Below are 27,861 nucleotides of genomic sequence, written 5' to 3' on the forward strand. Positions count from 1 at the left end.
GGGACAATTGTATGTTATTTTTAAAAACCAACTTTCAGCTTTGTTGAACCTCTCTATAACATGCTTATATTTCGTTATATAAGCATGTTATATTTCGTTAACTTTTACTTTTTACTTCTTTATTATCCTTCTTTCTTTCTTCTTCTTCTTCTTCTTTTTTTTTTGCATTTGTTATACTAGCCTCTTCCTACTTCACTGACATGAATAATTCATTAATTCTCATTCTACTATTTTTTTAACATATGCTAAACTATCTATTTTTCTTTAACTTCTGCTTTATGTGCATCCCTAAGGTTGGTTCGTATTTCAGTTCTAAATATTTTCTAATTTTAATATGAGTTTTAGAATGAGTCAAAAAGGAAATACATTTTCTAATTCCCAAACTTAAAGGATGCTTCTAGGGTTTGTTTTTGTTTCTTTTTTCCTATCAATTTCTAATTTCTAGTCAGAGAAAATGGCTTGTGTGATTTAAAAATTTGTTGAACATACTTTTTAGCCTAGGATATGGTCAGTTTTTATAAATGCGCACATTGTAAAAGAATGTGCATTCTATAGTTGTTGAGTGAAATAGTCTGTAAAAATCCACTAGGTCAAATTTTTAAATCAAGTTATTCAAGTTTTCCATGTCCTTTTTGTATTTTTCCTTTTTATTATATCTTTATAAAGAAAATTTTGTTAAGGGGCTCCTGGATGGCTCAGTCATTAAGTGTCTGCCTTCGGCTCCGGTCATGATCCCAGGGTACTGGGATTGAGCCCCGCATTGGGCTCCCTGCTCGGCGGGAAGCTTGCTTCTCCCTCGCCCACTCCCCCTGCTTGTGTTTCTGCTCTCGCTGTGTCTCTCTCTGTCAAAACAGAACAAACAAACAAAAAATCTTAACAAAAAAAGAAAGAAAATTTTGTTAAAATCTCCTACTCTGATTTTTTAATTTGTATTCTTATTCTTCTAGTTTTACCAATTTTTTTATTAAATACAGAAAAGCTTAAAACTTTATAATCTCTTGGTGATCTGTGGTGTATTACATTTTTTCTCATTGTAAAATGACCCTGTAGAAATACAATAATGCTTTTTGCTCTAATATCTCCTTTTTTTGATAATGTTATAACTAAAACCCCATTTTTGAGGGGAATTAACATTTATAAAGTATATCTATTTCAAACTTTTAATCTTTCTGTATTCCTATTTTTAATATACATCTTTTAAAAAAGCATTTATTTGGTTTTGTATTTTAATCTCTTATATCTTGCCTTTTAATTGTAACATATGGCTCATTTATATTTAATATAATTACTGATCTATTTTGGGTTAAATTCTACCAAATTTTTTGTGCTATTTGTATAACTTGTATATTGTTTATTAAAATTTTTTCCGCTTTCTTTGTGATTGTGTTATTTCTGTTACTGCATTTTTTTTCCATCCTCTAGTTGGAAATTATAACTTTCTATTCTTTAGTGGCTACCCTACAAAATACATGACACTTAAATAAAAAGTTATTCCATACATTTTTTTCTGAGGGGTACTTGGGATTAAAAACCAGACAGTCAACCTTCAGAAGCAATTCTTTTACCACCTATTTTCATTTACATTGCAGATTGAGATATTAAGATCACATCACACAGCTGAACTTGAACTCTATTTTTCTGATGCCCTTGGTCAGCTACATTTCTCGATAAACTGGAATTTACCTCAGAAGCGTCACAAAATCGTGAGAATAAAATCTATTACTTTGGGTATCAAGAGGTTCAAAATCACTTATTTGATTCATTATAATGAATTGTGAATTACTTCACAATCCCATATGTTGTTTTTGTTTGAGTAAAATCTGAAATATATTAAAAAATACCTACTGCTGTGTTGCCTATTTGCTTTTCTCTTTTTAAATGTCCTATTGAGAAGTGCTGCAGAAATTTTGTCTTGACATGTGGGGGCCCAACTATTTCCTGCCACACTCAGCTTGGGGGACATAGCCTCTGGGTTATACTCTTTTGAAATTGTCCTGCTGAAGTGCATGTTTTGATTTTGGGATTTTCCAGATGCTTCATAAGCAGGTCCCATGTGTTAAAATTTTTGGAAATTCAGCATGTTTCTCAATGTGAGGCATTTAAGGAGTCCACAAATTTAGGACAGTTACTCTATTTGCTGCAATGAGGAGATTGCTATTTAATTTCATTCTATTGTTTACATATTATATGTTTATTCTTCTTTGCTTTATTTTTTATTTTTCTGGGTTTTTAAAAATCTCTGCATTTAACATTTTGAGCAATTTTATTTTTATGTATAATTATATCCTCTGGGTACTTAAACTGAAGACACATTATAAATCTAAAGCAAATTCAGATAAATAAATGTATAATGCATTCTCTTCTGAAAGGTTATCTTTATGCTAAAATTTTCTGCTTATTTCAAGTCTCAGAAGCATAGCATCACATAATTAAAAAATTAGAAAGACAGGTACCATGGCTGCATTCTTTCTCTCTTTACAGATGAGGAGACTGAGACCAAGAATGTTTAACAGATGGGTGATGGCTGAATTAGTCCTAGAACCCGAATTTCTTCATTCCTGATATAAAGCCCAGAAACATAGGTATATGTCTTCAAAATAATGGTTTCAGACATTAGCGAAGTGTGACTCTGAAATATTGCAATTTTCATATAAGTCTACAATTTAGTCTTTGCTCAGGTATCTGAAAGTTAATCTTGTCTTAAAATTTCTTATTGGGTCTAAACCACTTTGCTAGGCACCAGGGGAAAAATAGATATGATATCAGCTTTCAACAATTAAGAAATCGTACATATAAGTGTGAAATTACAACTGATGTAAATATTCATCCCCTTTCCCCAATTCACTCTGGTCCCCTGTTATTCGAACCTCAGCCCAAACTTCCTTTCTTGAGTGAAGCTTTCAGATTAGGCCAGATCAAACACCCTCCTGTCATGGTGCATGTTTTTATTCACTCACATGGGAGTCCACATATATTCAAGGTGTGTGAACTACACAGGACTTAGTAGTCCTAGTAAAGACTTGGGTTTTTAACCTGACCTAATGAAAAGGCGTTCAAAGCCTAATTTGATATTCTTATTCAAATAATATCTATGTTTTAAAAAGATTGCTTGGCTGCCTTCTTGTAAGGCAGTAGGAATGGTTGAGGGGAGTCCACCGAGACAGCCGCTGCAATAATCCAATGGAAAGGTCATGAGAGCTGACCTTAAGGAATGTCCCCAAAGAGAGAAATGGATGAATTTCAGAGATATTTGGCATTAATTTGAAAGCACATGGGTAAAGAAATATTGTGGGCAGGGTGCCTGGGTGGCTCAGTAGTTAAATGTCTGCCTTTGTCTCAGGTCATGAGGCCAGGGTCCTGGGATCGAGCCCCGCATCAGGCTCCCTGCTTGGCAGGAAGCCTGCTACTCCCTCTCCCACTCCCCCTGCCTGTGTTCCCTCTCTCGCTGTGTCTCTCTCTGTGTCAAGTAAATAAATAAAATCTTAAAAAAAAAAAAGGAAATATTGTGGGCATGGCAAATAGCAAAATAGGGGCAATATGTGCAAGTCTTCCCAATAAAAAGTGGAGTGTTGCTTTCCTCTGTTGAATGTAAACTGGCCTTGTGACTGGCTTTGATCAATGGAACAGCAGCAAACAGAGGCTTAGAAAGCGTCTGCACATTAGGGATTTCTCTCACTGTGCTTGAAACTGCACCATATGCACAAGCAGGCTGGCCTGCTAGAGGATAAGAAACCATGTGGCAAGAGGCTCCAGTTGACCCAGCTGGAGCTCAACTTGAAGGAGCTTAGCAAACAGCAATCAGCTGGGACATCACCAGAAGGCCATCAGGCTGAGCACAGCCCAAACTGCAGGCCAACTGATATTTGAGCTTAAATAAATGTTGTTGCCTGAACACATGAAGTTGTGGGGTGGTTTGTTACACAGTAGAGTCTAGCTGGTACTGTATGTGAAAGAGAAAGAAGTCTACGAAATGAAATAAAACATTATTTTTAAAGAGATGTATACTATATGAGGGTTCCTAAAGTATAAGCACTACCTCTTCTCATTCTTGTTTGAGTAGTTCCAATTTAACTAAATGCATCTACTTAGCAGCCCATTTAATATACATCAATTCCACTAGGCTAAAAGTTTTTCTTTCAAAGGTTTATTTCCTAATTCATCTTTTATTTATTGCAATTTCCCCCCCTTAATACAGGTTTTTGGCTTTTGGGGTTTTTGGTTTTTGCTTTTTGGTTTGTTGTTTTGGGGGTTTGGTTTTGTTTTGTTTTTGGTATTTTTGTATTCTTAGTGGGTGCTTAGAAAGCATTTTTAAAATCAGATGTAAATGTCAGTGATTGAAAATATGGAAAATGCTTTCAAAATGTAAATAATATATATGACTAAGTAGCTAAGGAAAGATTTTATTGAAAAGCTTTGATCCAAGAATCCTATATGCATATTGTTATTAATTAAAAGCACCTATTTACAAATCTGAAAATTGTAATATAACTTCTTGACATGATGGAAACTTCTGAAAATGTTTGGGATACTTCATATATTTGAAAGCAAGCATCGTACTAGCTTTCAAATTGGTTTTAAGATCCTAGGCAAAGAGTAGAGAAAATTCTGTCCTCTGAAATATATTCTTTACGGATCTGGGATAATGTCAGTCCGTTGTTATGTCTATCTGAGATGAATAAATGGTTTTCTTTTCATACATAATAAATTTTAACAGGGGAAAATATTAGACACAGAAATAAGTATAATTTAAAAGGATTTAGTTATCACTTTTGTGATAGTTAGGAGAGTTTTCTTCACCACCATGAATGCCAACCTGATTATTTTGCGACACATCTGTCAAATTGCTATTTCCTTTGTGATGTGAAGATTTTTCAGCCTTTCATAGAAAACAAAGAACTTTGGAAAGGAATCCAAACTTCCTAACTTCTTTGTGATTTTACAATGTCTAAGATATTGACCTGGTTGATAGTTTCGTGCTACCAAAATCTAATTGAAAAATCCATCAAAGATTCTGGATTTTCCTTTGTTCTTAAGGTAATACCAGCAGTGTGTAATTTACCTCTCCATTTGAGAAATGGTTAAACTAAACAATGCATTTAACACAGATTTCTATGATGCGATAACGCTTACCTTACCTTGCAGTGACAAGCCAACTTTCTGGTGTCACTTTATTAAAATTGGTTTTAAAATTGCTAACTGGCAGAGTTAATTATATGTGACATCCGGTTATTCTGAACTAGAGAACATATTCTCAAAGTTTCTAGTATAATTCTGTTAAAAAAAATGGTCCATGAACCCACTTTCACTATATATACTTTCATTAAAAAATCATATTGTGCATCACATTAAGTTAAATAAACTTTGAATTGTGGTGGCTATTTGGTTTTGAAAACAAATGATCATGGTCATTTACTAACTATACAGTATGCACTGTTACACTGTTATCATTTTATTTAATTTTATAACCTATAGGGTGGATCCTACTGTTATAGATGAGGCACAGGTTGGCTGAGTAACCTGTGTGAAGTGACACAACCAGTAAGTGGTGGCTGTGGAGTTACACGAAGCCAGGCTGACGCTTTGGTGTGACTTTCACCTTGAAAGATCATTACAGCTTATAGGAAGTGGCCCTTACTACACTGATGCCTACATTGAGCAGTATCTGTCCCAATCAGGAGGTGAAGAAGCTAGAGGGATGACAAGTTTATTCTTTGATTTATGGTTGCACATATTTAAGGAAGACTAGAACAAAATTAGTTTAAATCAGCATGGGGGGAGGGGAATGTGAGTTTAAATAAATTTTTCCTTTAAAAAGCACCCATATATTTCTCGGTTTTGACACACACTGTACTGGTCCCATCCGAGTTCAATATTCTATGATTATGTGATTCCTTTGGCTGTGGGTTTGGTCTTATAGGAAGCATTTCAAATTATTTCAGTGGCTGTTGTGTACTAGGAAGGAGTTAGGCTCTTTATACACCGGAGACTGTGTTCATTAAACTCATCCCCACCCTGCGGTGTGTTTTTATGCACACTCCCTTTGTCTTCTGAAGGAAGTTCTGCATGTGGGAGAAGGGTGTGAATGAAAACAAAATCCTGGGCTCTGCCTGTGTGATGAATACAACGGAGACACAAAAACATCTGCTGGGTTAAAGGCACAAGCTGTTGGCCGTACAAGGCCGTTGGTCAGGAAATGAAGAAAATTGTGGCTCAAACTGTGAAGCACTTTGTAAAGACTAAATATTGCTATCCACAGTGACATTTGATCAGTACCAATGACTTAAATAAAATGTACTTATTTCAAGACAATTTCCTTCTCATTCCCTCTATTTTGATCACTGATTTTAGTTAAATAATTTTGAGCCCTTCTCTAAAAGGAATGAGCTTAATGGTGTGTAAAAAAACTTGACCTGTGATAAAAGAGGTTTCTATCTTTAATTAATCTTTTTTTTCTCATCCTCTCCAAAGAAACTTTGTTTATATTTCACACCAGAAAACACTTCTGAAACTGATTTCCTTTTTAATTTGTAACTGTTGATCATCCCGACTTTCCCTTCATCTGAAGCCCTGATTAATGAAACAGAAGGTCCGAATTTCAAAAAAAAAACCTATGCACCTGTTTACTTTTAGGACTTGTCCACAATATTTTTGGAAAATCATTGAGCTCAGTTTGAGTTGACAAAACACCCATGTTCCTGAAGGGTTGTCTTGTAATGTGCCACCATGGTAAATCACATTTGATTGGTGACTCAGAGTAGAACAAGTCTTATAACTCCTTGAAATGTGGAAGGCTTAAATTTTATAAAATAAAGAAGGGATTCTGAATTTGTTTTATTTGATGCACTATTTGTATTTAAGTATAAATAAATATAGTGGAGAAACTATCATAATTGAGCAAATACACATAGCTTTAAGCTTCTTAGAAGCTCTGGAAAATGTAAAAATAAAATAGATTACAGAACTGATTCTCTACTTATCAGAAGCAAAGAAACACTTTTTTTATGGATCTTAAGTATTTGGGCAGAAATACTTCACTCTCATGCCTAATGTTCTATCCATCTGGAGCAATATCCATTTGTATAACACTCTTAGCTCCTGGTCCCACAGCCTACAATTTTTCCTCCCAGGGAGGTCAAAGGGATTACCTGTATGTTGGGCATCTGCTTTTGAACACTGCTTCTCAGTGAGTTAGGGCTGATCTATTAGATTCTTGCAAATGGCGGCGGGGGTGGTCCCTTGTTTCTCCTTCTTTCTCCATCAGGTCCGGAGAGAGGAAATGACCTGGGGAAGTGTTTGCTCTGCAAATTCAACATTTCCTTTGGATAATTTTTCAAGACCAAAGCAGCCAAATTGGAAGCTAGCTCTGCCCCACCAAGTAACCTCCTCCAGTTTAACGTTCCTAAGATGAGAGTTCGGGTCTTCATCTGCTGACTCTTTTGTCTTATTCACAATGGGTACAAACCCTAGAGAGATGAGAAGGATGCTTTTTAAGACTCTACTTTCACCCTCATCTTGGCATAGTTGATTCATTCCTCAGCAACATTGTGAAACAGAAGACAAGGCATATAATTTGTGGATAAAAATACATATGGAGAGACCTGGGGTAGGGTCAGGACTTTGAGCCTTGCATTTTAGTAGGAGACTCGGTGTACCTTCAGTTTGGACATTGTGCCATGGCCTATGCTGTGGAATGTGGCTGGGATTCCACCTGGCTTTAGGATTTAGGCTTAAGCCTAATGAAAATTTCACTGTGAAAGACCCCTGCAGCTAATGGTGAGGGACACTTTTTATAGGTAAGCATCAATTTCCATAGAGATAGTGGGACTTAAGCAAAGAAGTAGGACTCCATAAAGGCACAAAACTATGCAAACATAGATGGGTCTTAGGATCCTCAGTACAAAGCTTCAGCTAAGAGGGCTGGGATAGCCTGAGAACCTGTGTAAGGATAATACAGCCCTTAGCCAAGTTATAAACTTGGTTTCAAGTGATATACATATATAACTACTCATGAGCAGGCATGTGATACCTAAACATTCTTCATGCCCAGACCAGAGCTTAGCCATCACTGGCTGTGTTGGCTATGTTACCAGCTCCAGGTAGGAGACATAATTTACTGTTGCTTTGACCTGACTTTAGAGCCAGAGAGAGTACAAAGAAGGAATAATCTGGGATTCATGAGACCCGGACTGACCCAAGAATCGCTTCATGCTGCAAAGTCCCACACTGCCCTGGATTTGTTCATTACAAAAGTTCTAACCACGGCATGGAATTTTTCAAGACACAAATAATGACTCTCTCAAATAAGAGTGGTAGGTTTTATTACTAACTCAATAAAAGGAACAGAAGCTTTATAATCATTTAGTGATTTGATCCATCTTAGAGCTTTTTAGAGTTTTTTCTAGCAGCACAATCTTCACTGACCCCAGAGGTTCTGGAGGACACCCAAGGGATCAGGGTTTGGTATTAGGGCACAGGCTTCTGCCCTGAAGACAGGAGCAGGAATGCCCTGATTTATCTTTAGCATTTCACTTTCCTCCACCTAAAGTGCCTGATATTTTGACAACAAATATGTGAAAGCATCAACTGTATTTGCACCAAAAAAAATCATCAGAGTTTAGTAAACAAGTTACATAATAAAATTAACAGCTTATAGCTTCCTGTTTTGGATTTTGTTTTTAATAATTATTCTGGACCTTTTATTTAGAAAGAGACCCACAATTATATTACTGTTTCCAGACAGGTCTTGAATCTTGATTTACAGTTGAGAGGGAGGTGTGTATAAAACATTTGGAACTGAGTTTGTTTCTTTTGTGATGTGACTGAATTTATCCCACGTCTGCAAACAATAACTTAATTAAGTCCCCAAAGTGCCTTAGGGTGACAGAGGACAAGACTTAACAAATTTTGAGGCATTGCAGAATAACAAAAGAATTTTAAGTCATTGTTCCTCAGTTACAGGAGGGCCTTTTAGTGTATTCTGCTTTGAGGGGCTCTAACAATAGTGGTGCTCTTCCAGTCCTGAGTTTCCAGTCCTGAGTTTCGTTAGCAGAGACACCAAAGCCAAAAGGCACTAATGACCTGTGCCATCTGGCTTGTCAGCAACCAGTTTTAGTGCAGTAGTTAAGAAATGTAATCATTATTTATGTATTCTGGCTCTATTATTCATTTTGATATATTTTCCCAACGCTTCCACTGATTTGTCAAGATCAAGACCCTGCCTGTGTCTTCTTGAGCATGTCCTTTCTGTGAAGGGTTTTAAACTTAAGATAATTTTGTTATTCATTTGAATAGAATATTCTTTTCCTAAGAAATAAGTATCTTTTTTTTTTTGTAATTTGGTAAGCTATTTAGAAATGAACTACTTAAAACATTTCATAAAGTCCCACTGTTCCTAGGTTAATGTTTGTATTTAAGATTGAAGATAAGGGAAGCCTGAAGAGTCTAGAATGCTAGAGTGGCTTATTTATAACTTCTTCTTCCTAAATTGTACTCAAATTTTGGTGTGATTAGAATTGCTGGCCACTTCCTTCTAGATATCTAAATGCAGCCTGAGAATGCATCTTTGTTTTCAAAATTATATTCTCATTCTCACAATTTTAAAGCTCTGATAAATCTAAATGAAATGTAGGCAATTTTTTTAATATCACCCAGTTTGTGGGAACTAGACTGATCCAAAGACTATCATTGGCTCCTCCTAGATTTCCTTTGCTGAATCCTTTTTTTACTAAATTGCCTTTAAGTCAGGGGTTTCTCAAGGGGCAGGTTCACATTTCACATTTCACTATGAAGAAGTTAGAGGTACAGAGAGGATAAGCTACTTGACCAATGTCACACAGCCATTAAGTGGCAGAAGTGAGATTTGAATCAAGGTTTCATGAGATTCCAGAGTCTCTGATGTTATAATTTCCCATACATCCTCCTGCTGAAAATTTCTGACTTAGCAAGTCTGAGTGGGGCTGAGGAATTTACTTTTTTGTTGTTTTTTGTTTGTGTTTTTTTAAGCAGCCCAAATGAGGTGATTTTTCTCTTCAAGAAAATTTGGGAAATTTACCCCAGTGAATAAATGTATAATGTCCATCCTGGAAATAGCCAAGATTTTAACAGTAATTCTGGTTTTGCTTAGAAATGAGAATGCATCAATGCAAACTTTAAGTTGTGTATGTTCTATTCTAAGTTCCAGCTATCTGGATTCCAGATAGCTTTCTTTCTTATGAGTAAGTTGAGAAAAGTTGTTTTTCCTAACTATTCAGGAGAAGAACCTGAGACTAATAAAAATGGCCTAACAGAAATTAGGCTGTAGGTCTGAAAAAACTGGCCCTGGTTTGCTTTGTAAGAAAGTACTGAAAGAGAAACTAGCCAAGTTTTAAGGATGGACATTTTTCCTTTGTTGAGAAGCCTTTGTGACCTGCTGGGCTGAGCCAAGAACAGGAAATGTGAAAGTCTCTGTTTTCTTCCAGGACTCTCTTTGGCCCACTGGATATACAGGAAGTGGTGAAAAGCTGTATGGTGGCTCCGTAGGAATTGAAAGTTCTTGGGCAAATCAATCAGACCTGACTCTCCACATCAGCAAGCCAGGATAATAATATTGGCTAAACTTATTTGAATTCCATCTGGATTTACTTACTGGCAAGTGTAAAGTGTTTGCAAAATACCAAATATTATATAGGGCATCCAAGCAGCTTAAATTTCACTGGCCCTCTCCTTTCCCTTCCTGTACCACCATGTACACTGCTCAGTGTGGTGGGATACAGTGAAACTCCAAGTCGCTGGCCCAATACCGTCCTCATGTGCTGCTCATGCCAGTCAAGACCTGCCTTTGGGCCACCTACTCTCTGTTAACCTCCAATAACAATTTTGACAGTCCGGAAAAAAATGTTGTTTTTAGACTTTATTGCTATCACAATAAAAACATATGAATACTCTGAAGGTACAAAAACTTCTAATTGTTACTGAAAATGTTTACCTTCTCTAGCATGTTTACCTTGGCCAGGAAAAACTTTGTTTTTAGACTTTATTGCTATCACAATAAAAACTTATGAATACTCTGAAGGTACAAAAACTTACAATTGTCACTGAAAATGTTTACCTTGCCTAGCACGTAAAATGTTTACCTTCCCACCCCTCACCCCCAAAGCCTAGGACTGTCAGACCACACTAACTAACATACTTGAGAAATACAGGTGGCTCTCCTGTTTTAATTTTGTGGGCATTACAAATCACATAACTGATGTTAGATCTCTCTTTGCATGGCTGCCAGGAAACTCAGGGCTGCATACGCAGTTTACATAGGAACTTGCTACTACACATTTATTTGGATTGTATACCTCAGTCTTAGCTTTATCTTATATTTCCTACTTTGCTTTTCCTTTTGTTTTGTTTTTTTTCTCATCCAATTAATAATTTAACATTGCATTATGTGTCTTCAAGTAGCCTTAAACTCTTCCTGGAATAGAAAGCCAGGTTGAAGAGAAATCTATTAAACAATACTGCTTGGCAAATCCTTATATCCATCCTCCAGAACTCTGTATGTATAAAGTATTTTAAAATTATCTCTAGTTTTCTTACTATGTGTATTTTTTTCACTATAGACCACAGAAAGCTTTATTTCTTTACCTTTTCTGAATATGTAGTGTATCTGGGAAATGCAACTTTGTGCATCTGTAATAAATTTCCACAGATTTCATCTTCGTTGGATATCTAAAACCTTTTACGTGAACTTTCTTATGTTGATGGACTCAAAACCATTTGATTTCTATTCTCTGGGAGCTCCAAAGCAGAAGAGCAAAGGTAAAGAAACACTGGGGAAAAAAAAAAAAAAAAAAGCAAGTGAATACAGGTTGAGGAAAATTCAACTTTAAGAAGTTCCCCTCCATCTCATTGCCTCATTCTCAGAGCCTATTCAGTACTTGGAAAAATTCACAACCTGGCAAAGTAAAAGCATTCATTCTCCTCCAGGCTGTAAGCCAAATCAAACCATTCTTTTTAATTACAGGTGAATAATAACACCCTTAAATTTCTTACAAATAACGTCAGTCTCCTTTTGCTTTTTGACTGATGGAAGGTGATGAATGAAGACCTTTTAATTCAGCACAGCTGGATGTCTTTTGTTGCACTTCCTCTCAAATGTTGCTGTGCAGATCTGGCCTATTTTGTCAGATGTGCTGAAAACAACCTGCTTGACTGGAGGTGGAAAGAGCCTTCAAACAGAAGACATTTGTGTGATTGAATACCCTGTCGGGAAGGCAGCTGTGGCAGTCAATGTACGAGGTGGAAGATAGGCCATTTGTTTGAGAGAGAAAGAGACAGTGTGTGTGTGTGTGTGTGTGTGTGTGTGTGTGTGTGTGTGTGTGCGTGCGCGCGCACAAGTGTGTTTTGATTTGATGGTTCTCCCAGGACTAGAGAAGGCCCCTCTAGTCAACTTTTGAGGCTGGTATGAAAGTGACTGTAGTATTGCTGTCAATTCTGAGGCTGCCTTGTAAAATAGAAGGCCTACTGTCTGGACCTAAAATCTTTGTTCTCGGTTTAGACTTCAGAATGCCCAGCAAGCCAGGCCTTCCATGGGCAAATCAGAAAGTCTGTGAGCTGCAGACTTCTGTGACATGTAGATAAGAAGCTGACTTGCTGCAGGTTGCAGCTTACTTAGCCTCTTCCAAGAATGAATTCATAGTATTTTCCTTTGACGATGGTTAAAGAGTTCAGTGGCAACTCTTTCCCATTCCCCTTGCTTTCTGTAGGCTTGATTGAAATGAGTGATCTGTGACAGAGTGCATCTGGACCTTATCTCAGTAGTGCTGACCTGTGTCCACAGGGACATGAGTGCAGTAGCCTTTAGTAGATAGCTCAGTCGACTCCAATTTACCAGGGATATATTCTTTATGCACAAAGGCCAAGTCAGTGGGCCAACAAACCAGTTTCCCCAGATAGAACAAAGCCTGGGACTATCTAAAAAAAAAATTTTTTTTTTTTTGCTAGACTAGGTGCAAGGTGTTTCTCAACCACCTTGTGAGATAGGCATTATCTCCATTTTATAGATTTAAAAAAATGACAATAAAATGAGGCTTGGAAGAGGGTTGGGAGAATAGTACTGTGAATTTAGGAAGTGATAAATTTAGAGATTCCCACCTAGGTCTAGCTTGAAATCCTGTGCTCTTAGACTAATTTGACTTTATTATCATTTTATCAGTGCATCTAATAAAACTGAAAGAGATTATTTGAAAAAGAAACCACATATGGTACTTTAAGAAATGTACAATAATTTTGTTCAAAAGGTTTTAAATTGTTAGATTTATTTAATATGAAAACATAATTTGCTAGATTTTTTAAAATGGTCTTCTTTTTCTACTCCTTTTAAATGAAGCTAACTCAAACAACGATTACTAGATAGTATTTGCACACCAGAGAGAAAGAGGAAAAAGAACACAAATGATAGGGGAGACTCTCTTATTTGGAGCTCTGGTTTCTTTCCAATTGTCTAAATTCCTCATGTGGAGCCACACAACATGATTAATTCACTCAACAAACTCAGCGATTGATCATTAGCTGATTCGTACCTAGTATGAGCTTAGGGAGTTCAATGCTTCAGGTCTGAATATAAAGGCTGACTTTGGAGGAACTTTGAATATGGTAAAGAAATGTCCTTAATTAGCTGAAACTCTAAGTAACTGAAGTAAGGCCTATATGTTTAAACTTTATTGCCTCAGCACTCTAGATATTTTGCAATGGATTTGTCTGTATTTTGAGGGACTGTCCTGTGCATTTTAAAGTTTTTAGCAGCATCCTTGGCTTCTATCCACTGGTTGTCAACAGCGCTTCTCTCACAGTTGTGAAAATAAAAAATGTCTCTAGATATTGTGAAATATCTCCTAGGAGGCAAATTGCCCTTGGTGGAGTACAATTACTTTAAAAGATTTGTGACCATATAAGGAAAACATTAAATCAATTTTGGAGATTTTATGTATATGCATATATATATGTAAGCACAGAGAACATGGGATAATTGAATTGCATTGTTATAAGTTTCCTATATATTTTATATGAAGTAGTTCATTATTGACTCTACATAGTTTGTAATAACTTGAAGATAGACATTGTAATTCCTAGAGCAACCACTAAAAAAAGAAAAAAGAAAAAAGAAAGAGATACTGAAAAGCCAATAGAGAAATAAAAGTGGAATGTGAAAAATAATTGATTAACTCAAAAGAAGGCAGGAAAAAAAGAAATGGATGAGCAATAATAACAACAACAAAACAACAATATGAGAAAAAAATGACACGAAATGGCAGATCTAGAATTTAGGTTTAGATTTTAGGTTCATCTAACAGTGCTCTTAATGCTCTTTTGACTAAAGGGACCCCTTCTTAGTGAATAGGTAGGCTGGTGTAAGGCCAGACTCAGAGTGGCCTGACCAAAATCAAGCAGGTTACACAAATGGTCAGACAGAACTAGTTGTTCACCAGTGGACATCGATCTATGGATCAGATCAGCGTAGGTATCCCTTAACAGAGAGGAAAACACACATAAATCGAAGACCTTCTGTTCCCTGCTTCTATGAGGTCACATGGGAACGCTTCCCTCCCCACAACCTCAAACTAGAGACTGAAGTACACTAAACTGTTTAAATATGAAGATTTTGAGATACCATTCATTTGTAAATGGAAGCTTCTCTCATTCTTCCTATCATCTATGATTGGCTGTCAGTGTGGGTGCATGGGACAGCAAGATGATGATTAGATTAATTAAAGAGGAAAAAAGAAAGCTGCATTTCCTTTGCAAAGAAGAGTAATTATGTGTTACATTTGTGAGTCTAACATGACAGTCTCCTTTAGGGTTAATGACATGTCACATTCCTTTGATTTGTCGAATTTAGTCTTCTTTGAGACACACTCTCCCTACTTTCCTAATTCAAAACCCACTATGTGTAATTATATGAGAATCTTGAACTTGTATTATTGAAGGCCTAGAAATAGGTCTGAGTCTGTAATAGTTGAAGGTTCCCATCATTTCTCTGATTCCTTATGTTACTGAACGTGCTTCCATTATTGCTTTTCAGCCATTCCTCAAGCTGTTTGCTTTACTGAGAGATTCATGTAAGTTCCTCCAAGTCAAGTCATTCACTTATTTCCTGGCCTACAGATGTGCTCACAGCTACTTTCACTGCTTCTCTACCAGCCACAGTTCTTAATGACCAATCTCTACAGACACTCTGCTGCAGTCTCTTACACAGGGTCTCATGCACAATTGTGTGTTGGTCTCTGACCCACCACCACCTTCCCCCACAATACACCCTAAGTTCTTTTGTCTTTGTGGATCTCTGCCTCACTCAGGTTGGACTTCCTTCCATATACTGCTGAGTGTTGTCATCTTCATTACCTGCTTTTATTTCTGTAACTTAGAAGTTGTTAACCATTGGCTTCAGTGGTGCTATCTCAGTGTACCCAAGGATTTGGGGAAGGGGGGTGACTGGAGGATGGTTGGAAGAAAAGCTTGACTTCTATATCAGTTAAGAATTGAGTTTGGCTTAAATAGTTAGGGCTTATTTTTTCTCACCTAGAACAAGGCTAGTATGGTAGCTTCATGATGCCTTTTGGGACTCAGCTCTTTCCATTTCTCTGTTGTCTGGACACTATCAGTGCTGTTCTCATGGTTGCAAAATGGCTGATACAACTCTAGCATCATGTCCATATTCCATGCAGAGATAAGTAAGAAGGGTGGAAGGCAAAGGATGTGTGCCAACAATTTATTCAACAAATTAATGACAAATAAGTATTGTTTACATCAAGAAAGCAACAGCTTTCCTGAAACCCCCACCTAGTATTCTTCTGCTTTCATGTCATTGCCCAGGACTCTGACACATGGACCATATCAGCATGCTAGAGAGTCTGGGGAAGTAGTTAGTTTTAACTGGGCACATTGCCATACTGGAAAAAAAAATCAAGGTTTTACTAGAAAGGAAGAGGGAGAAATAGATGTTGGTTGACACCAAATAGCATTATCACAGCTACCTCCTAGGATGGATATAAAGAAATAATACAACCATGAGAAGATAAAAATCCTCCAGGTCTGTTTTATGAAAAAAAATAACATGTAAAAAGTGACGATGAAAAAATTTCAACCGTTTTTTCAAAATATTGTAAAAGAGTCAACTTAAGGAGACATTTTTGACTTGGGGATAGGCACTAACTAGCACTTTTTTTCCCCCTTTCTCCCCACCTCACCCTTTTTTTCTAAAGTGATAAATGTTTACGAGTCTCTTTTCATTGCGCCGTACATTGTTCGTGAAGCTGGGCTCAGGCATCCTCGGCCTCCACCGCAGGGAAGCTGGAGCCGCAGCTCCTGCTTCAAGGACGACTATGCTTCGGTGGGAGAAGCTCCACTGTTGGGGCATTTCTGTCAGGGCACTTTGGCTGAAAGAATTGGAAAATCACCAGTTCAAGTCTAACTCTCTAATTGTACAGAAAAAGAAACCAGGCAAAAGTTCAAAAAATTGACTAAAGGCCCAAAAGAACATCAGATGGGCTTAGCCTTGTTTTTATTTCTTTTTCTTGGTATTTCCATTTGTCATCTTCCTAACTCATCTTCCACAGGTTGCTAGTAAGTTATCATTATGATGGTTATTGAAAGCGATGGGCCTAGTAAGGGGCTTGGAATAGAAATTCCTTTCCTGAATTTTAGTCCAATTAATTGCTATATGATACTCATTTAGTTAAAAAAAATCTCTTCACAACAGACTCTATATTTCATATTGAAGTTTTATTTATGCAAAAAAGCTCACTATGAAATAACATATAACTACATTTTACCTATTTCTCCCCAAATCCTACACATTCAAATTAAGGTGCATGATTTATCTATGTCATGACAGATATTGCAAAATCATATTACCAGACACTGTGTTAGGCACTTGTGCCCTCTGCTCTGGGGTTTCAGAAACTTCTTTTGTGCCTGGGAGGGTACAGTGCCAAATACCTGGTCATATAAGCAGAATTTTTTTTTTTTTTTTTGCATTTCCACTAATTTTCTCCAGGATTTGGGATGGAAATGTGAAGATTTTGATACGAGGCACTGTAACAATGATAGCATTGGTAGGGGTATTTTCCTCTAAGAAGAAATTAATTGCATTCACTGTCTTTAATCTGCAGTGGCCAAAATGATTTCTGCTTAAACCATAATGATGAAGCTAGGAAGTATGACATTTTTCAACTTCCCCACCAAAATCAGTTTAAAATCTTGTTTTGAATTGATATATCTTATTATGATGAAATTCTTAAAGGTTTTAATTTATTTGACTTATGCTTTTAATTATATATTCATTTTTATAACAGCTTGCAACTGTTCAGCATTTTGTCAGGATGGCAAGCAAGAATATGTGTATCCCTTAATAACATTTATTCTGATTTCTTTGTTTATTGTTTTTAATAACTTCTTGAAAATCTTAATCAGAAAGGAGTTATAGAACAAAGAACTCCAGCCTTGACCGTAACATGAGGAACTGATTTTAGCATTCTGAAAATATGCTGAGGGATGGGACCAGCAAAAAGAGGGTGGTGCTTCGACAGTCTCCCTTTTGTGAAAACAACAGCTGGATGAGCCTGTTGCCACTGGCGGGGGGAGGGGAAGGATGGAAACAACATTTTTCTTTTTTTTAAGAGTTGGAAAGTTTTCAGTGAAATCATGATGTCATCAGGATATGTTTTGTCTGTGACTGTAATTTGCATAAGTTCCTTCCCATGGAACTATGTAAAAAACAAAGGAATGTTTCATTGCACATTTTGTGTCTATAGTGCCAGTACTTTTAAGAGTCCATGAAGGAGACATCATGTATGAAGAATTTCTTTTGTAAATTGTCTCAAAAGAACTTAATGAGAAAGGAAAGAAACAGGGCATGCAGATACTACAGCTTCACACTGTACTCATAGAAAGACTGGGATTGTTTTGCATTCCTGTTCATTGACTAATATTTTAACTCTGTACTATGTATTTTCAAGAAGAGGACCCTCACTTCCTTTTATATTTATGGCTTAAGATATATATTCATTTCATTATTCTTTCTGTTATAATTACCTCATGCATTTTGTCAAATTTCTGTCTCCGAAAGATTTTAATCACCCAGCGACTTTGCTTGTATTTGGGACACATATTGGGAGATTTATTTCGATCTCAAGTTAAGGAAAGTTTTGCTATGGAGCAGAGATATTCAAGTATCAAATATCTGGTAATCAAGAGCCATTGAGTTTTTAGCATTCCACACAGGAATTTCAATTCCAAAAACACTACTTGAACCTTGTGTACGTGGTTCAAGTTGGCTTGTCAGTCCCCATGTAAATCACAGAATATAAATAAAATAAAAGGGACAGGAAGTAGAGGCAGGTGAAGTGAGTGGATATCAATGTGCCAGATAGATCCGACTCTAAACTCTCTAATACTTTTGCAAATTTAACATTGAAAATATATATCTTTTACATTTATTGATGACTTTAATCTGCGGTAACATGACTGACTAGGTTATTTGAATCAACACTCCCGCCAAACAAGTAAAAATGCTGAGTAAAATATTTTATAAAAACATCATTGAAAGTATCAAATAACCAAAAAAAAAATCTAAGAAATTAATTTAAGACGTCTCAAGATGTCATCTAACCAAAAGTAGGAACCTGGAGCAGGAAGATGATGACTGAAGCCTCTTCTATCCTGAAGGTCTTTGTTGAATGAGCTGAACTTGACCTTCAGTCTGAGGTCTGAAGTGGGACAGAAAGGGCTGAATCCAAGGCTCGGGGTCTGCCCTAGCTGGGGAGGCCTGGAAATAGACACAGCCAAAAGCTATAACCTCAGGATAAGGGTGAAGAGGGATTAAGCTATCTTCATCCCTCCTTACCCCCAGAAGAATGAAAGAACATTTGCTTCAACCCTGAGTCAAACTGGAGGGAAAAACAACTTCCTGAGAACTTGTCACCACGTGTCAGCTCTCTCATGGATTTGTAGCACCAATTACCGCCTGTGTTATCATACATAACTTCAACTGTAAATTTAATTTTAAATGATTCTTTAATCATTTAAGTGATTGGTAGTATTCCCAAGTTCCCGGCAGAAGAAAGTGTGAAGCAACTCTTTGGAGGAATCTACCTTCATCTGAGGCTTTAAACATTGTCACAAATTAAAAAAAAAAAAAAAAAAAAAAAAAGTATGTCACATAATCAAAAATAATCATAGGTGGAAAGAAAGTTCACATGAGCAGTACAAGCAGAAAGAACAGCCAATACAAAGATACCTATAAAAATCGCTCCTATTCTTGAAGCAAATATGAGAAAGAAGAGTCCTCTAAAGCCTTATCCTCCCTATAACCTCTGGCAGAATATAATACAGTGGTTCTCCTTTTTGTCACTCTCATTGTTCACTCACTTCTTTGTTTACAAAGAAATCCTCCTGTCCTGAAGGAATGGGATCGACTTACGACCTCATTCAAAGTCCCTTTGAGGAAAATAGCAGGACAAAAGCAGGTACCGGGAGGCTTCTGAGTTTATAATACAGAAACTCAACTGAACTGTGAAATAGGAACGATTAGATTGAGCCATATAAAGTTGTCATTTTTCCAAGGTCAACAACTATTGGATGAACATCAGCAATTTCATATGGTTCAAACTAATGTATTTGTTGAGCTAAGCTCCTGTCTCAGGGGACCCTCAATACAGGGCACCAAACACTATGGTTAAATTCTCTCACAGGTGTGATCAGTTTGTGATTGGTGGAGTGACTCTTTCCCTCAACAAGTGACTCTTTCCCTCTTTCAAGTTTGCTCTACTTTCCCCCCATTTCCTAGCTATCAAGCAGAGTAAAAGATGAGGCCCAGGGTGAGTATCTTTCCCTGAAAAGAGGTAACACAGAAGTTGAGCACATCTCATTTGCTTATATCCCAAAGACCTAAAATGAACCAACCATGGCACCTGGCTGCCCCTAATTTCAAAGTTCATGTTCTCAGTAATTCTGTCATCTTGTCTTCTCCTTTCTTGAGCTTTCAGCTCTGCTAATTTTTTTTTTTTTTTTGGTTAGAATCCTTTGTGTAGTAATTGCCTCCAGGGGACTACACCTTTTTAAATATTTTTGAATCTCTGCATATTCACACATATCTTTTTTTTTTTTTTACTTCCGGTGAATGATGAATTCCTTTCTCAATTCCTTTATTGCAGATAAAAAGGTCAGTGACAAATTTAACATGTTTTTCCTTTGCCAATAACCACTTCTTTCTGTTTGGAAACTTATTAAGATGACTCCCCAGAATTCAGGAATTTGAACAGGATGTATCCAGCATTAATATGTGCCTTTTCTGATGAGCCCTCCTGGAACTAGTGAGATCTTATAATTTGAAAATTCAAGTCTTTCCTCTGCTTAGAGAAATTTAAAAATGTTATTGGCTTAACAATTTCCTGCCCAACATCTGTTACTTTTTCTCCTGGAACTCCTATTTTCCCATTTTAGGTTTCCTTGCAGGATGGGCTCAATAGCTGGGCTCTCCTACGAACCCCTGGGTAACTGCACAGCACTCAAGAAGGTAATTCGATCAAGCTGTGTTAGGCTGTGGAGGCTGTGAACATGCATGACAAGGTGTTTCAGACCAGAGCGCAGGGGACTGTACTGTGGAAATCGTACTGTGCTTTGAGTACCTCAAGATTGATGAAGTGCGCTTGGCCCAGTGAGGAGGTCTCCAGCAGGTTGCAGACACGAATCCATCCTACGTGCTCTAGGCTTATGTGTATAATGCAAGGCTTAGAAGAGAACAGGTATGCTCTCAGACAGTCTGGTGTGAACTTGATTCACTCAGATGCTATTAACTATAATTATGTAGGTTTTATTTTTTTATTTTTTAGAGATTTTATTTTATTTGACAGAGAGAGAGAGCGAGAGAGGGAACGCAAGCAGGGGGAGTGGCAGAGGGAGAAACAGGCTTCCCGCCGAGCAGGGAGCCCGGTGCGGGGCTGGATCCCAGGACCCTGGGATCATGACCTGAGCCGAAGGCAAACACTTAGTGACTGAACCACCCAGGCGCCCCAGTTATGTAGGTTTTAATAAGACCTTTGGAGACCTTTGCATCTTCCTTGGACAATGTTGCTGATCTCTCTGCTGTGTATTCATTCAGATTCTGCTGTTGTTCTGAATCCTTTAGGATGGGCACAACTTGTTTGATATACCCAAGCAGTTTTGGCTTCCATGCCTGATATTTCTGTCAATTATACCAGTTGTGTCTATTTATCAATATATAGTAGTCATGCCATCCAATTCTTGTATATTTTTCTGTATGTTTGCCATATTTTTGTATTTCTCCATCTGTATTATGAGACCTCTCTTCCACCTGATCATTCAGCTCTATTACAATTGTTCTCTCTTCAGTTCACCATGTTTTTATTTTAAAAACCATGTTGTTTCCTAAGTTCCAGAAAGATTATAATGTATGCATGTGTGTGTGTGTGTGTGTGTGTGTGTGTGTGCATGCATATGCTCTCATGAACTTTTTCTCTGTGTTTTTGTTATTATTTTATGGGTCAATTGTCTTCTTTTCCTTCTAACAGTTCTGTTTTGCTCTGCACCATCTTTTCTGGGAAAAACAAGCGTTTTTCCTCTACCTGGCTCCTGTATCCTCTTAGGTGCATCACAATTGTTCTTTGCTTATTCCTTGGGCTTGGCACTGAAACCATAAGTGGCAGCATCTTGTGGGTGGTGGTAGATGTAGCAGTCTTTTCTGTTGGGGGCAGGGGACATATTGGTCAGGAAGGGGTAGGTAGCCTAGTGAGGTCCCTTGAGGATGACTCTATGTTCCTTGTACTTCATAGCTGTAAGCACTCTCCTTGCCTCAATCAACGTGCCCACACTCCTAGTGAAAGTGTGTGTAGAGACAGATAGGAATAGATTTCTCAAGAAACCATTCATGAGGGATAGCACCCCGCTTCCTCTCATGGACCATAGACATCTGCAAACCAATCTCTTTCAAGGATGCACTGAGGGACGCTCACCTCAGGCCATCACCGGTTGGAATAAAGTGGGGAAAATAATGAGCTTGGAACCCTTAATAAGAGGACACAGATTCTGAAATTTGTTTATGCTCAGCAGCAGAGCTGTGCTGAACCATATAGGAAGCTGAGACACAGAGAAAAATCAGTAATACTGTTCATGCCTTTATAAAAAAATGTTGATATTTTGTTCATCATGACCTCTGTATTAATTTTGAGTTTTTTAAAATATTGCATTAAAGTTACTGAGTTTTTTGGCACTTTCAGACCTGAGGTGAGTGCCTCACTAAGCTTCACCATAGTCCTGGCCCTCTCCCCTGACAGGTGCTTCTGGCTTCCACAGCTTTGGAGGATCACCAAGCTCAGGAGAGGAGCTAGTGTTTGGACTGGAGCAGGGAGAGGAAGGCAGGAGTTACCAAACACCATAATGCAAAGCCTTGAAAAGATCTTTTTAAAGACAAAAAGGAAAAAGTGTACATAAATTTTCAGCTCATCTTTAATGCTCCAATTTGTGCTATTTTCAAATTTATATAAAATCAACTTAAAAACCAATCTTGTCTGTGGGGGGAAAAATCAAAACATACAGAAGGATTAAAAATAAAAACTAAAATTCTAATTATTTTCCCTCACCCAAACTTTCTTCCTCAGAGGTAAACCTCTAGCCGTTTTAGTGTAAGATTGGTTACTCTCTTCAGTTTTGGAAAGTTCCATCTCTATCTCTTCTTTGATTAAGCCCCCCTACCCTTTGTTCTTTTCCCTCTTTCAGGAACTCTTAACTGTTAGACTTCAGATCTCCTGACCTGAGTTCCCTTAGGTTTGCTCTTTGGCACGGTTTTTGTGCTCTTTGTTTTAAGGGGGTTCCTCAAATGTATCTCCTACCTCTTGGGTTTACTTTTTTTTTTAAATAATTTTTTATTGTTATGTTAATCACCATACATTACAACATTAGTTTTTGATGTAGTGTTCCATGATTCATTGTTTGTGCATAACACCCAGTGCTCCACGCAGAACGTGCCCTCTTTAATACCCATCACCAGGCTAACCCATCCCCCCACCCTCCTCCCCTCTAGAACCCTCAGTTTGTTTCTCAGAGTCCATCGTCTCTCATGGTTCGTCTCCCCCTCTGAGTTACTCCCCTTCATTCTTCCCCTCCTGCTATCTTCTTCTTTTATTTTCTTAACATATATTGCATTATTTGTTTCAAAAGTACAGATCCGTGATTCATCAGTCTTGTACAATTCACAGTGCTCACCATAGCACATACCCTTGGCAGTTGTAGTTGTAATTTCCATTATCTCCATTTACCCTACTCTTTTTTATAGTGACCTGCTCTTGTCTTATGAATTCATAACCCAAATAACTAAAGTATACTACAAATAATGATACATAAAATCAAGGACTGGTATGGTTTGAGAGTCGGGACTGAGCTTCCTTGGGAAAATGACATTTGAGTGGAAATCTAAACAATGCTAAGAAATTACGTGTAACAATTACCTAGTCAAGGGAAGGTGGGGTAAGAGAATTCCAGAAGTAGGACTGTGGATTGAGGACTCTGTCCATTCAAGGAATTCTGTACTAACCAACATATGATTTCAGCTCAGCACAAAGCTTTGAGTAACACATAGGGTTGAAATGTAGCACTGTCATCCCTAGGGTCTAAGTATTTTTTAGTTGTAATTTTACATACCATATTGATACTAGAGTTATTTAGGAACTGTTTTCAAGTTTATACATGTTTACCTTTTTTATTGTTACTATTTTATGTATAACTTTAATTTTTTCCTGTATTATTTGGAAAAACTATGCAGATATACTTAGCATTTTTGGATTGATTGAGGTTTTCCTTTTCTCCTATGCCAAATAGCATTTGGAAATGTACCAGGGGACCTCAGTAAATATTTATTCAATTTGGAGTGCACTAAGACCTATGCATATCTATTATTAAGCAACCAGATTCAGATTATATACAGATCTATATTTTCATTGATTTTGGACCTACTTAAATCATAAAAGACTTAAATACATATTAAAGCCCCCACTATGATATTTGCAGGTTTACCTCTTTTTTAAAAACAGTTTTGACTTTGTATATCTTTATAAACTATTACTTTGCTTATAAATTTTCATGGCTGTTATCTTTTCTTACCAGTATCAGATAATCTTTTTATCCTGTTTTATATATATATATGTATATATATATATATATATATGATTTTTTTAACTTTGAAATCCTGTTTTATATACATATATATATAGGATTTTTTTTAACCTTGAAATCCTTTTTGTCTGAATGGATTTTACAACATTTCACTTTGCCTAATAAATCTTTCTCTGGCTTGTACTTTTAACTACTTTCCATAACTTTTAAGCAATTTGTGGGATAAAAATTAGGGTTAGAGGTTTTTATCCCACGTGACATGAGAAACTTTGTTATTTTAAATCCAGATTAATACACTAAACTATTAAATTTGAAATTATATATTTTCTCTTTTAAGAACACTTTTTAAAACTGTGCCTTTAATTTTGTAGTTAATTGTAGATTTACAATTGTTTAGATTTACCTGTATTGTTAACTCTTTTCAATTATATTATGTCATCCATATTTTTCAGTTCTTAATTTGTATTCATTTCTAGGTCCTCATATTTTAGAAGACCACCTGTGTTCTATATTTTATGACTCTTTGCATGTATGTTGCCTACAAATACAAAGGGCACGTTGGCTATTGACTTTTTTTCTCAAAACTATGTACTCATTGCTCCATTTGTTTTCAAATGTTTTGTGTTTTACAGAAGATATCTGAGACAGGCCAATATTTTTCCTTTATAATTAATGTACCAGCACTGCCTGGATGCTTTTCATGCCTTTAGGTATAGTCTCATCAAAAATGTGACTGGGTTATACCTAGGTATAGATATTTTTTCCTGGAGTTCATGGTAAGCTGTTTCAATATTACATGCATAAAAAAGAAAACTATAGGGTGCCTGCGTGGCTCAGTCGATTAAGCAGCTGTCTTCGGCTCAGCTCATGATCCCAGGATCCTGGGATTGAGTCCCACATCAGGCTCCCTGCTCAGCTGGGAGCCTGCTTCTCCCTCTCCCTCTGCCCCTCCTCCCTGCTCATGCTCTCTCTCTCTCGCATATAAATAAATGAAATCTTTAAAAAAAAAAACTATATGTGTATACATATAGTGTATACATATATGTGTATACATATACATACATATAGTATGTATACATACTAAAAAAAACTATATGTGTATCCATATATAGATAGATATACATGTATACACATACACACACACATGCACACACACATTGGGACTTTTTTCTTCTCTGTTATATAGTCCTGGAACAGTGTAATGAGTACCTACATTCTACCTAATTGTTACACGTAATTTCTTAGCAAACATTCTAAAGCTAAATTTCCTTTCTCTGAATAGGATTTGTATAAACTAACTCAGATTATTTTAAGAACTAAACGAGGTAATTCAGTTGAAGTATTTAGCAGAGTGCCTGGCACATAGTGAGAGCACATATTAAAAGAGAATATTTTGGGGCTCCTGGGTGGCTCAGTCGTTAAGCGTCTGCCTTTCCTAGGTCATGATCCCAGGGTCCTGGGATCGAGCCCCGCATTGGGCTCCCTGCTAAGCGGGAAGCCTGCTTCTCCCTCTCCCACTCCCCCTGCTCGTGTTCCTTCTCTTGTTGTCTCTCTCTGTCAAATAAATAAATAAAATCTTTAAAAAATAAAATAAAAAAGAATATTTCTCAGTTCAGATAAGCTTTATTTTTTATTCTTTCCATTCAAATTATGCTCATTTCTCCATTCAAAAAGGGCTAGAATTATTAGTTTTCTCTCCATTTTTCTGTGCTTTGGGTATATCATTGATCTCAGTTTTTTTTCCTCTTGTCTTTTCTTAATGTCCTGGGAAACTATCTCAAATTAGCCTTCAAGCTTTTGTGGGAAATGTTTCACAGAAGACAGTTTGAGAAACAGAAATCTAAAGCATGCTCGCTCCGCTGAGGTGAAATATGCTTCCTTGCCTCTCCTGCCCACCCAGATTCTCTGATACTCTGAATTTAAAAACACCTGAAAGACTACATTGTGTAACATATTCTATTACCAATGCTATTTCTTTTTTCTTTTTTTTTTTAAGATTTTATTTATTTATTTGAGAGAGAGCACAAGCAGGGGGAGCTGCAGAGGGAGACGAAGGCTCCCTGCTGAGCAGGGAGCCTGATGTGATGCCTGAGCCAAAGGCAGATGCTTAAGCCACTGAGCCACCCAGGCACCCCACCAATGCTATTTCTAAGTCTACTTGCAGAGAAGTGTTTTATTTATGGTCTCAAGGTGTTACCCCACTTGGGTCCACCATGAGAACCTGATGGCTGTGCCAGGGGAGCCGTGTTCTTGTGAGGCTGCGTCACATCTCTTTTGTTGCTGTTGGTGGGCAGAACTGTGGGTGCACTAAACTCTCTTATATTTGCTGAAGCCATCGATGCTTAGAAACCATGCTATTCTCTATGAAGAAGCGAAGGAAAATGTCTCTCCACAATTGGAAATATGTCCTATCTAGTCTATACAAGCATCACATAATTTCTCAGTGTTTCACAAGCATTTCAGAGAAACCACCATTTATGTTTTGATCTCTGTTTTTATACATAGGCTATCCTTTAGCTAACTAAGATTTAGATATAAGTTCATGGGACAGGCAGAATATACTCAGGCTTGGCCTCCTCTGACCATACCTCCTCTGAGATCAGCCACTCTGGCCCAGGAGCCTGATTTTTTCTTCTTTTAGGAGGAACTCTTTCTGTAAATATCTTTTGGCTGTACATGCAAAAGGATTCCAAGGGGCTCTGCTTCACCAAATGTTTAGGCAGACCCATCTTCTTGATCCCACTTGCTCCTCGGCAGCAGCATATTTTATTTTTCCAGTTGGCATTTATGGAAGTTTTCTCCTTTGTAGAAAACACCAGTAAAAAGCCTTCACAATAGATTAACACCACAATCCTACAAGCTCTTAAATGAATAAAGAAGAACATTCAGAAAGTGAAGTGACTTTTCTAGTGTTATATAGTCGGTAGTAACTGCTTTGGGACCAGAATCTAAGTTTTTTAACTCTAGATTTCACTTTTTTGTTTTTTTAATTACAAATCACACTACTTCTTTACTTCTTATCTGTTGGCTAATAATCTACCTAATCGAAATAATACCCATACCTTACCCAAACAATACTTTGAAAGCTAAAATACTATAAAAACTGATATCCTTTTCTGGACCAAATGAATAAAATCCATACATTCACGGCTTAAACTTTAAAAATTAACAAGACAGCTTCAAGATAAATGATTATGCTACAATGACTTATTTCTAAAAGAAAGGCTGCAAGTGTTGACAATAAAACTGTAGTGACAAATGATGACTACTCTTATGACAGGAAGGTCTTTGAAAATTCAGCAAAAGTGAAGGGTTTATGACCACTGCAAGTCCACTTATTAGAAGATTGCTCACAGCAATGTGTGTGATGGAGAATTAAGGGTAGATGCAGTTGCATTCAGTGAAGGACTTGTTCCTTTGGCTCACTGTTGTTTTTATGATAAATGTCTCATGCTATTCACTAACTGAATATTTTAAACAGTATTTTACTGACCCATAATCCTTCTCCATTCAGCCATGTTTTAAGATACTTGAAAGGAAGTGACAACACAAATCTCATTCCTACAAGACAGTAGCTGAATATGCTTTGCATTCTTTCCTTTCTGTGCGTAAAATTTCTTAGGTAAATACAACTCAGAGGAAATGGGTGCGTCAAAAGGGCCTAATTCTGCTGGTTTGGGGCCTTTTTCAAAGGAGTGTTGCTCTCTT

The sequence above is a fragment of the Zalophus californianus genome, chromosome 2 (assembly GCF_009762305.2).
Source record: "Zalophus californianus isolate mZalCal1 chromosome 2, mZalCal1.pri.v2, whole genome shotgun sequence".
Classification (NCBI taxonomy): domain Eukaryota; kingdom Metazoa; phylum Chordata; class Mammalia; order Carnivora; family Otariidae; genus Zalophus; species Zalophus californianus.